This window comes from Zootermopsis nevadensis, unplaced genomic scaffold, assembly GCF_977971745.1.
Source record: "Zootermopsis nevadensis isolate Lab colony 2312 unplaced genomic scaffold, Znev_1.0 Znev_ptg000002l, whole genome shotgun sequence".
Lineage (NCBI taxonomy): Eukaryota > Metazoa > Arthropoda > Insecta > Blattodea > Termopsidae > Zootermopsis > Zootermopsis nevadensis.
In genome coordinates, this window is record NW_028259134.1 from 20,788,625 (window position 1) to 20,801,307 (window position 12,683).

The window sequence follows — 12,683 nt, forward strand, 5'->3', positions numbered from 1 at the left end:
AATGAAGGGATAAGAGACCAAGTAAAGCTATGAAGATGACAGTACAAAACATCAAACGCCTCACTGGGGCCTAAGAATGAGTCACAGAATTCATTGCATTAAATCCTATATGTTTTCTTGACACCTGGAACTGTACGAACAGTTTGCAGTTCGTGTGGCTTCATGTCCTGAAGCCACACGAAAATATGTGTCTTATGACGGGGCTTCATATTACGTTAAATATTTTAAATAATCTGGTCGTAAACGCGTCCAGTTTACACGTCACTCCACGTCAACCACGTAAAGCATTGGGCAGGCTTACACAGCAACGAAAAACTATCGCTGTTCTAACACAGATAATGCATTTAACGATTAATAAATGAACTTTATATAAACTTTACATAAGAACAAGCGTCATAAAAGAGTACAACCAACAATGTATCTACAACTAAGTGTTAAAATTATTAGTATAATAATGACCACGATAAAGCCCATAAGAATTTTTATAATTTTATTCTAGATTAACACTTTAAAACCCAGTGGTAACTATACGTACCACCTGCCTCATCAATAACTCTGCATTTTTCCCAGTGCACTTTCGTTTGATCCTCAGAATAAACAACAATTATTTACTTAAACTGCATAAAGTAACTAGTCTGGACTTCATAGCAGGAACGCGTTGTGTTTTCTTTGAGGGAGGAACTGAATTTGGAAATAGTATGCAGATTAACTCTAGCTTCAAAGGGGTAATAACACGAAAATAATAGAGTTGAATTTAAATCGTCCTCGTAAACACGTGGTACTCCGTGTAATAAATTATTCTGTGAACCTAAACTGAGGCCTAGCACGAGGCTATTATTCATACAATGAGCGGTTCTGACACACAATTCCGCCCGCGTGTTTGTTCGCCTCATCCCGTATCACATTAATGCCGAAGCAGAATTCAAACATGCCCGCACTGTCCACGTGAGAATATCGTACAACAGAATTTACAATCTACTTTAAGGTAACAACCGTTATCGAGATCGGCGACTTAATGACAGTTCTGATCACAACACCCTGGTCAGCGCGTAGACAACCCACTTCACGGAGCACGTCGAAGACACCTGCTGCTGCCACCACGAGAACACGAACACTGGATGAATGACAATTCACTTAATCGAACGAAACATTACTTCCGGGACGTAAGAATTTCGGGGCACCCGGTTTAAAGCGTTGCGTGTACCTCGTCTCCGGCCACTGGAAACTGGTTCAACTAGAGTCTGGTTATCGACGACTCGAAATAATTACAATCATATGATCATTTGATATCGTGACTGCTAGAACTGTATACAGAGCGGTTACAGGACGGAAAGCCGCTGTTCTATTCCAGTCAGGGACAGAGTTTTCTTCCTCTCTTCATCGCCACGTTGCTGACAAATCAAATTCTCTGATGGAGATATTACGAGTGGAGCCAGTCTTCCACACTTCACACCGCGGGGATTAAGTACAAAGAACGTCATCATTCTGCATGAAACATGTTTATATATTAACAATTCCATAGACAGCGACAGTTTGAAGTTTCTATATTATATCTAATAATTTTAACGCAATTTGAGCTTCTAATATTTCTTAACTTTTTGTTTTCACGGTGCTGACAAGCCCCCAAGCCGGAGTACCCCCAGCCCCGCCCACTTTCGGAGGCCCGAGAATAATTATTCTGCATACTGGCAGACACCCCCGACATACGACGACCCCTCGTTAACCTCAGCCTAAGGATGCCCCATGCCCCCGTGTCAAGGGACCGACCGTACATTAACACCGCATCTGTAACAGCAGAAACGTTTCTACACGAGATGCTTCGTTCAGAATTTTCAGACGGTAAGACAGCTCTCGTTAAAAGAAATCAAAATTGCGCAATTATTGTATTATAAAAATATTACATAAAATATTAGCATTTAACTACAAAAATAAGTACCCCAAATTTAACATTTATTTAAGAAACTGGCCTTTCTATATACTGGTTACAGACTTCACCAACACATTTTAATACTGAAGGACATTTTCCGAGCCGTACACAGGCCCTACATAAACCAACAATCAAAAGTCCAGACAAGAATACACAGTAACAGGTTTTTATATTTATGACGTATGACTAAACTTGACATTGTTCCGCATTATCACGATAACAGACTGACAGAATTTCGAGGGGGAAAAAACCACTCCGTCAGTTCTAAACCAATTACACAACATACGTCACATTCGAAGCTGATAGTATGCTAATGTAATGTGCTCACGCTGTGCGGACGATAAAAATACCGCTCTGTAAACTTTACTATCACACTCAGCGAGTTCTAACATTTTACGTGACGTTACAAATGACCATACTTCCGAACAGTAATGAAAAATCTATGTTTAATTTCAAAACTCCCATTTGTGACATAATTTGCATAGCCTACACCACAACCACTAATGCGTGGAATCTAAAAGTCTTAACAACCACTGGATGAAAGTGAGCTATTAGCATTAATGACTACGATAACAAACACAAACCTTCAATAAAGCCTACGACCTAGATCACGTAAACCGATAATCAAGTTTTTACCTACTGCATTTCAGACATATCCCCTTTCTTACACGTGTATTACCTAACAAACAAGAAATGTTGAATGAATACACTAATTTTCCACATGCCACTTGGAACGTGACCCACATAAATGCATACATAAAACAATTTCAAAATTTCATTAATTTTTAAGTGATTAGAGAACACATTTTTCGTCACTCAACCACGAGCCGAAGGATATATTGCATCTGCGTTACAGCCACCGATTCTGTGTAACACACCTGGTACCGACCAACGCTATAAGCCTTTATCCTTCGTATTCAGGTGCCAGCTTCGAGAATAATCTCAGACGGATTTCTGAGATAACTGAATTTTTGCTGGAAACCGTCTACTTCCAGTAATTAATTTACCATCCAGAATCATCCTACCGTACGGCGCTGTGTAACTAATGCAGTTGAAATAGCATAAGCCAATACATCGTCACTCAACACGTGAAATAGGCGAGACCGGTAGAGTGCGTACGGACATTAAGCAGGAAACTGATGACATAAAGCTATCTCTAGCATGTAAAGATTTTTCTCAATTCCTTGAAACATCGACACTCATCATCAGGCGTCGAACACTTAGCCTCTACGTAAAACAACAAGAACATTCTCAACTATACAAGAAACTTCATTATAAATTAAGTTCTACTAAATTAAAGTCTTCGAATTTGGAATTCACAAAATGGCAAATAGAATTTCAATTACCCTACAGACATATGTTCCACCATTACGTTAAAGACCACTTATTAACCCATTCAACGAACTAACAAAGCGTGTGTTCATACCCAACATACGTGGGCAACAAACTCAAAGCCTGAAAATGCACTGATCCATTTCTCATTTCGGAAACATGGCCACGTCGCACTGGGTGCACAACCAGCACCGCGAACACACACCGATACACGCACGGGCCGAAGTTGACGTCCGTCCGAGGCCAGAAGCTGGCCCAACGCGACTGACTGGCTGGCTGGCTGACAGCGGAGCTCTGAGCGAGACGCCACCAGGCAGACGCAGGATCTCCTATGTCCCGCACACAGCTCAATGGCGCTCGTAGTAATTCTAAACCATCAACTGGATGAGAAATCCATAGATACGTCTCACCACCCTTTCCTTCCACAATTCAAAAGAACAAGAGTCCTCATTTGTATGGCCCCATTCCCTCAACTATCGTCTTTCAATGTATGTTACTAGTAGTGTAGCTGTACAGCTCATTCAGAGATCAATTCGCTTCTTATGCTGTCTTTGCACGAGGTTCAGTGTGTGAGCGTCTCCCCAAACGTCTCATTTCCTATTAAATGTGGAATGAAACGTCTGCCCTAACTTTTTTTTTGGGAGGGGGGGGGGCAAACAGGTTATTCGTGGAATTGTTCAAACACCCCAATGACTCAAAAATTAAGAATAGCTCATCGAACAGAAAATGGGTACATGATATAAAATATGGTCTCACTGTGACATTTAGTTAGCACATAAACAATAAAAATTATGTTTCTGTGTATAATCTACAGCAAGAAATATATTTCTGTCGGCAGTGACAAAAGACGACGAACAGGGATGGACATCGAAACAAGCGCATTAAATGACCATGTACTCCAAACTGGAGTTTGTTTTAATCTACAGGAATAAGTGGTTACGATCGTTTTGGAAGAACTTCATCTTCAGGATGACGCACCACAAACTGAAAGCTAAGTACAATTATGATCTTCTGGGTTTTGGCGCCGTGTAGACTCGTCAGTAGATAAACATACCGTATCTATCTTCAGGGTTAAATATGGAAACCCAAGTGAACATCACCGCTCACCGCCATTAAACTTCAAATATCATCCAAAAACTTCCCAAAATCCACAACATTTCTAACATAATATTCCTGAAAACCCTCTTTTTTGTGACACATACATTTAACATTCTCACACGTCCGCCATACTCTCAATAACTGTATGACATTAGCAAGAGAGTGGGGTAGGCTCTGACGAACCTAACACTAATACCTAGTTTATTAAAATCCGATTACTTTCTTCAACAGATAAAAAAAGACACAGAGACATAGCGGTAATCTTATAAGCATACATTTCCCCTTCAAGAAGGGAAAGGATAATAAAACGACACGTACTTTGGTCTATACCATTTCTCTACCAGTTAAAAAATCCCTCTGATTTATAAGCCCTGGTGCCCCGTGTTATATTTCCTGGCCTCGGCCTCGTTAAAATAAACTGCTCTGTTCTCGACAATTCTTTATGACGCACCTTTCAGGGGCGAAAAGCCAATTCCCTTTAAGCACACTTCGCTTTTGGAAGTTCCCATTTTATCTATCCTCGACTTTACTCGCAAAAAAATAAACACCTTCGTTCTTATCTCTACTAAGAATTGGTAACGTGGAAATAAATTTCCCTCCGTTAGGTATCGGTGACTAGAACACAATTTTCTTTAGGTTCTCCTCGCCAAATGAAAGAAGTTTCATTTTATCCAGTTCATTTCAAATCGAATGTGATTTTCTGAAATGTGACGCGGTACAGAATCTTTAACCCCGAAGATAGATAAGATTCTCCTACACGTTCGTAACAATTCATTAGACTACACGGCGTCAGAGCCAGAAGACCACATTCGACATCCTCCCCGCAGCGTTAACCTTACATCTTTGTTTCTTCCAGGTTTACTGACCAGGAAGTTCACACCACCTGCCCCCTTCTGGCCATCTCACAATTATAGACCAAGATGCCTCCATCCTCTAGAGGCCTGCGCCCCTATAATTTCTTCCTAAATACGCAATAATGTCTTATTTTCGAAGGTACCACAAAACAGCATTCAAAAACACGCTCTAAATTCTTAAAACCAGGCACGATCTCATCTGTAGGCAGAGGTTTTATGAATGTACTGGTCTCTTTCCCTCCTCGATACCTCTTACATCTCTTCCAGTACTTCATCAAGCATAAATCCAAACAAACTACTTTATTCAAACAGTAAATATTACGGGATTGCCTGGCAAATATTTTACAAACAAAAAGTAAACCGGAATAAATAACAACAAACAAACTAAAAACACAGCCCTGGTTTCAATAAAGGAAAATCTTCATAATTAAAACACCACTAAAAATAATTTCAAAATTGCAATTACACAACAACCTTCACTTTTAATAAACCGAAGTTAGAAAATTGCTGTCTTATGGGATGCTGCACCATCTGGTAGATACTGACAGATAATTCAGAGGGGCTTACTGCCTCCTTCATATGAGCCGGGATAGCTCAGTCAGTATAGTGTCTAGCTACGGGCTGGACGACCGGGGTTCGATCCCCGACGAGGGCAGAGGATTTTTCCTCTAGCCTCTGCGTCCAGACCGGCTCTGGGGCCCACCCAGCCTCCTCTACAATGGGTACCGGGGGTCCTTTCCCGGGGGTAAAGCCGGTCGGGGCGTGATGCTGACCACTCACCCCCATCTAGTGCCGAGGTCAAGGAAGAGAGGAGCTATACCTCCTCTCACCCCAAACGCCTACATGGCGTATAGTGGGACAAACTTTACTTTTACTGCCTCCTTCATCACAGTGGAACACCCCAGAAGACAGACATATTCATAATCGTTGCCGTGAAAAGCTCAAATCTCAGCTCAGAGATCGATTTGTACCAACATTTTAAAGCTTTAACTCAGTAACAGCAAATCACATCTCTCCCACTACAGGCGAATGGAACAGCGTTTGTCAAACAATGTGCCGCGAATTAAGTGACAGCGAGCCGCAAGCATTAATCAGAATATGAAATAATTCGACCCATCCATCTCTTGTCTCCATGGATTAAGCAATGTAACGCATGTTAATTGTGACATTTTGTAAAAACAGTTTTCATTCAAATTGATGAGATCATTCAATCCAGAGAGCAATGACAAATCACGTGGCCTACAAAACCGGCGCCATGAGTCGTCATATCATTGACAACTGACACATGAATTGTACATGAGAGGACGTGTGTTCGATTCGCGCAGAGTCCGGGGTCTTCACGGTACAAACACTCGAATGTACCAGCGCGTAAACCAGTTATCACAAACACATGTTCGCGAAAAAAATATGTGTCCCTATTAACAGCCATGTTTATTTACGGAACACACTGTCATTTAGACTCAAGGTCATAACCGTTTCGTGAACTCTTGCAATAACCCACGTCGACTGTAGATGACTGCCCTCTGGGATACTGCGCCATGCAGCCTGGTAGAAGTTTAAAGACGTTTCATAGGTTTTTACCGTCTCCATCATCAGGGCGATGAGTTACCGAAACGTCGGTCACTGTCTACAGGATTACACGGCGTAACATCCCAAAAGAACAGTCATTGTCACACTCGTCGCCCTGAGAACCTGACATCTCATCTTCGCAATTTCGGGATGATTACCCAAATAATGAATCGCTCCACAACGAAGCCAAAATAATTTCACTTGAAAGAAACTAGCAAAAAAAAAATGACACCAGAATTTAAGTTAAATAAATCTATTCCTGAATCGACATAAACTTAACAAGGGCTACTACAGGATACAGGGAGAAAGAATTCCTGACGAAAAAATACGATTACATGAAGGCGAACTTGTGCCAAAAAGGTGAAGGACATCCTCTAGGATAGAAAACGTGCCAAGTTTTTCGACGGAAAAACTAATTTCCTCTGTCTCGAGGCCGATACAATGGGTCATAACTTCTCAAAGATTCAATGCGCATGCACAGTAAAACAACAATACAAGCCTACACGGTTTCAGAAGCAAAACGTAAACGTCACATCGAAGACAGCTGACTCGCGCACGAAAGGACACGAGCCTCGTACCTATTTACACTGCAAGCTAAAGTTTCCACGCAAAGCAAAAAGTCCGGAAGTACAACACAAAGGAGGAAGTTTCTGTCAAACTGTGCCGACAATGAGCTAGGCTGATACCTGGCAGGGACAGGGACTTATCGCTTCGTGACCACCGCGAAGAGACGGGCTCTGAGGGACGTCCAACCCTGTCAATTGGGCACTCGGGGCTCCCTCCTTGCAGGTATAAATTGTCACAAAATTACGACGTTTCGGAAGTCGGATTCTGCTACCTTCGTGAGGTAAAAAGGGAGAGAGGGCAGGAAACTGTTGGGTTCCCTCGTTGAGTAGCCTCGGACAACTGCCATTTTCTCTCCACCTTCCTTTGTAATTCTGTCACAGACATTTTCACTATTCTTGTAGTAAAGATTTCCAAAAACGTTGAGATTGCATGGGTGTGGAATTTGGTCTCTTGCGTTACGGGCGGAACACAGACTGAGGAGAATGTTTGGACCGGAAAGTTGCAAAGTGGAAACAGCTCAATGACAATCTCCACAAACTGCACTCTTCCGCAGCTTACTAGTATCCTAGGATCACCAAATCAAGGATGACGGGAGCACTGAGGCTGGTAGAAGTCCACCGATGTTTCAGAGGTGTCTGCTGCTTCCATCATCAGGGCCATGAGTACGCCTCGCGACTCACTTCAAATGTGTTTATACTGTACATTATATAGGCCAACATTTCATGCTCGCGAAACGTCGAATCAGGGCAAGCATTTAGTCTGTACAACTAATGATCCAGCGTACGCAGCATTTCAGTTCATCCACCACTCACAAAAGCAACCAGCGGTTTCTTGAAACACAATGTACCGAAGGAATGTGAAAAATGGGGATCGCCCTGGTGATGGAAGTAGAAAGGACCTCTGAAACGCTGGTAAACTACTACCAGACACCACGGGGGCTTCAACCCAGAAGACAGTCTCATCTTAGCTGAACCTAGTATCAGCTTTACGAGAAGAGCTGTGAAGTTCTGAGATGCACAAAATAGAGGACGATGTGACGTGCACACGGTTTCTACCTCCGCTCCAGCGAGCCAGGCAAGGAGAAACCCAGGTCGATAGCTCGCAGCCTTGCAGCCCGAGCAGCAGCGAGATAAGGAAGGGAACACAGACAAAGTCGGACGAAGAATGAAGCTGTGTAACAAACATAATAAGCCAATATTACAATCACACGCTGTTCCAAAAAAGGCTGAATCAGAACTGAGAATAAGGTGTCCGCCTTCTGAATTGTTGATCAGAGCAGCAAGCACATCTGAAACATGGTAAACCAGGCTACAAGGCGCAACGACCCAGAAAACAGCTATCCTCATACCTGCCGCCGTGAGAACCTAAAATCCTACAAACCGAGGAAATCTAGACACACTTCACACCATAACATTATTCTGAATTCACAATCCAGTGATTTTTTTCTCAGTTCGGAATGAACATAATTTAAAGCAATTTAAAAGGGCGTCCGTGCAGCCGAGCATCGACTCCCGGTGCCAAAATCAAAAAAAAAAAAACTCCGCCCTTCTAAGGCCTATATCAAAATTCAAAATTGTGCACGCAGGTAGGAAGCTCCTCTCCTTGATCCACTTTTCACCACATCTTTTCCACTTCCAAATGCCTTACCCTTACTAAACCTATTTCTACCAGGAGCTTCGTAGCCGCAAATCAAAATTTGCCCCCCGCCCCGGTTAAAACAGTAGTAACTATCGTCACCCCCCCCCCCCACTTTCGCCTCTCTCTCTCTCCCTCTGGCTTAAGGGGTAACATGAGAACTTCAAACATCCAGTCATAAAGCATCAATAAATGTTAATAACAAAATTAGATACAAAGTCACATATCAAAGATATGGACCACAGTGTCCTTCCCCCCCTTCCACGCAGAAACAAGACCCGATCGAAGTCCACTGGCGGCAATTACCGTGTGGATGGATGTCCGCGTCGGTCTGCTAAGTGGTCTGCAGTGGCTCACGTTTTAAATATTTTACCACTTCCATTGCAACTTCTAACGCGTCGGGGAAGTACTTAACACCGACTCCGTGGCTTGGGTTCGCAAATAAATATTCCATCACTCGTTCATGTGTCAATTTCAACCTTAATGCCACTCAGTTCAAATGAAACACAAATCTCACAATTTCCTACATCGTTGTGACCTATTCTCCGGTCAATCTCGAATCTTGCATAATATTTCTAAATGGAGACATCATAAAACGACTAACCATACAAATTATGTATGTAAATACTATTCACATCGTAACAAACACCGACTAAAATCTGTAACACAGACGCGGTGCGTTCTCTATGTGGTACGTCCTACGCGTCCAAATACGAGGCGCGTCCTCAAAGTAAGTTTCCCACTCGTCCCACAGTTAGCAAACCTTATATTGCACGAAGCGACTGTGCGTACGTGATAGAGCAATGACGTAGCATGGCGCATGCACTAACGGCACCTCCCGCGTTCTCACAGTAGCATCGTTGCAGCTGTTGAAGATGGAGGTTCTTATTCCAGCTCCCGCCGACTGTGAAGTGCGGTCAGTGATAACGCTAGGCCGCACACGGCTCGACGGACAGCAAGTCTCCTGCAGGAGTTCAGCTGGGAGGTGTTTAATCATTCACCCTACAGCCCGGACCTCGCTCCCAGTGATTTCCATCTTTTCCTACACCTCAAGAAATTCCTGTCCGGTCAGCGTCAGCGTCAGCGTTTTGAGAATGACAGAGAGGCGGAGATGGTTGTCACACAGTGGTTCCAATCCCAGGCGGCAGACTTCTACGACACAGGTATTCAAAAGTTGGTCCCACGGTATGACCAATGTCTCAATTCCGGTGGCGAATATGTTGAAAAATAGCTGGACACTTGCTGTATCTGTTGCAATAAATATTTCCATGAAATTGTGTTTTGTTTCTGTAAACGGCACCAGGGAAACTTACTTTGAGGACGCGCCTCGTATTATTAACTAAGATATAATTTGTGTCAATGGATAACAGAAACCGATCACTTACATGATTTTATAATTAAAATCAGACGGCCCGCAATCATACTGAAGTGAAATCTCATGTCGTATGTATGGACAGAAACAGGTCAACCAAAAATCAGTAGCACCAACGCAAACTAACGAATAGTTACATCGGATGGTTCTTCCAACATCTGAAACGGCTGGGAGATACAGCGGAACGGAATTCGAAACCACACGAAATTTTAAAACAAGACTTGCCGAACACGCCTACTTAGAAGAGCTAAGGCCCCCCTCTGCTTCTGCTCCGTTACAGTGGCAATAAACCTCGCTTTCGAAACAGAAAAGGAGCTCAAAGGAGTGACGAAACAACCGTGTCATTACAAACATAATTAAGCTCTTTAATTACGTGTTTCTTCCTTACAATCTACCATTAATCTCTGCCGTCAGCAGACTATAATGCTATCGTATTGTATTCAGGTATCACCAGTGATGATAACTGTATCAATTGCACGAACACAAAACTGATAATGGCTTCGTATTTTCAGAATGTCATTAACTTCTACGTACAAACATTAATCAAAATGAACTTACGATCCAATGCAAGATCAGCATTTGTTGTGAACACGTCAAGGTTTCGGGAACGAGACGGAATGAAATGCGTGTATACCAGAGAAAGTTCTACATGGATCAGCACTAGAACTACGCCGTTCAGTCTTTAACAGCTCGACCCTCGACATAAACCTTCATGCAATTTGACAGTTGTCTCTGTTCACATATTCACAGTCACATTCAGAGACCGTAATAAATTCCTTGCCGTACAATATCCCATAATGAACCTGAAATATACGGACACAAAACTGGCTGATTTATAAAAATTCGAAAAAAAAAAGTCTAGCAACGTTACGATCTGCTGCTATACATTTCACAGGCTCTGGTATCACGAGAAAGCAAAATTCAATCGTTAACCAATCTGTAATTCACTCCATCATCCACGCTCACAAGACACGCCACATAGATTTTATATTTCACAAAAAAGTACTTACACACATGAAGCATCTGGCTGTAAAATAAACTAAATTTGCAGATGAACGTATCTCGTTTCTGCAAAGCCAGAAATATCTTTATCACCCAAGAGTATTATCTTTATTTAAAACAAAAAAACGTGTCAGGATAACCTGTCTCCGGGTTGAGATTCGAACCAAAAATTTGGTCCCACTGGTCATTCAACAGACACTTATTCTCCCAGCAAAATTAAGCAAAGATAACAACACCGCAAATTCCAAGCTGGTGACATGCACGAAGCAACGCCTTCACCCGTAAAACCTGTACAGAGTCCTTGTACGCGCAGTGCAACCAAACAGCCAGTCTCATTCTGTCTGCAGATGCACATTTACAGCAGTTTCTCCCTGTTTAATACTGTCTATACGAGCAAAGTTGCTCTGCGCGGTCGAAGCTTATGTCATATGACGTAATACTGACGACGAAGTAACGTAATGTCGTGAGAATACGATGCAAAACGTCGCGGTTTCGCGTGAAGTTCCGGGATACTTATACTCCCTACCGTCTGACACACTCCACCGGCGTCACAACTCCTACTATTTTATGGTGACAGCTGAATTCTGGCTGCGCAGTAAATTCGGTCGAGTCCACTATCACAGAGGGCGTGGAGGTTCAATTACTGAGAGAGAGAGAGAAAAGGTGTGCAGCGTTTGGTATGGCGAAGGTGCCAGCTACCCAGCACAATAATAGCATCAAGAATATAAGCATTCCAGAAAACAGCCATTTTCATAGTGGTCGTAGTGAGAACCTGAAATTTCACATAAGAGTAGCTCTACACGCCTTTTATACTAAGTACAGTACCAGACGAAATTATGCACAGACGAACAAGAGAGAAAGCTACCAGCCAACCCGGGTGATAACACCAGAGTCCTTATGAAAGGAATTGTAATTTTAGTTCTTGTCATTTTGTTTTCGAAACGTCGTCAGTGGTGGGCATACAGAAAACCTAAAATCACACAAATCCTAACGTTCGTGTAAACGACATTGATCTCGTATGATATGAGGAGAATTGAGGCAGCAAAAACCTCCGAAACGTCGGCAAACGTCTACCAGACTACACGGCGCAACAACCCATAAGTCAGCCATCTTCCAACACTGATCTCTTTTGACAACATGAGTGTTTACATAAAAAGATGTGTTAAACATAGATCAGTCAGTCCTTTCGTGATGATCCCGTATATGAGAAAGTCTTACTGTGGTGATTAAGTTTTAAGCTCCCCACTACATTTGTAAGCTGTCAGTCCTCAGCTTCTGCAACAGATATCTGAAAGCTCCGGCTTGCTTTAATCCAGTACTTTCTCAA

General features: G+C 42.6%; 1 protein-coding gene across 9 annotated transcripts in view; it reads right to left on the minus strand.

The window, feature by feature from the left end:
- Camta (Calmodulin-binding transcription activator) overlaps positions 1 to 12,683 on the minus strand; it is a 158,589-nt gene that overhangs the window by 95,959 nt on the left and 49,947 nt on the right. The window contains exon 1 of one of the 9 annotated variants that reach the window (XM_087356220.1): positions 3,363 to 3,599. The exons of 6 other annotated variants lie outside the window; for them this stretch is intronic. The gene's annotated coding sequence lies outside the window, so the exon portion shown is untranslated. Of the gene's footprint in view, positions 1 to 3,273; positions 3,600 to 12,683 lie in introns of those variants that run through there. 2 more of the 9 variants (XM_087356213.1, XM_087356204.1) reach the window with 2 other exon arrangements.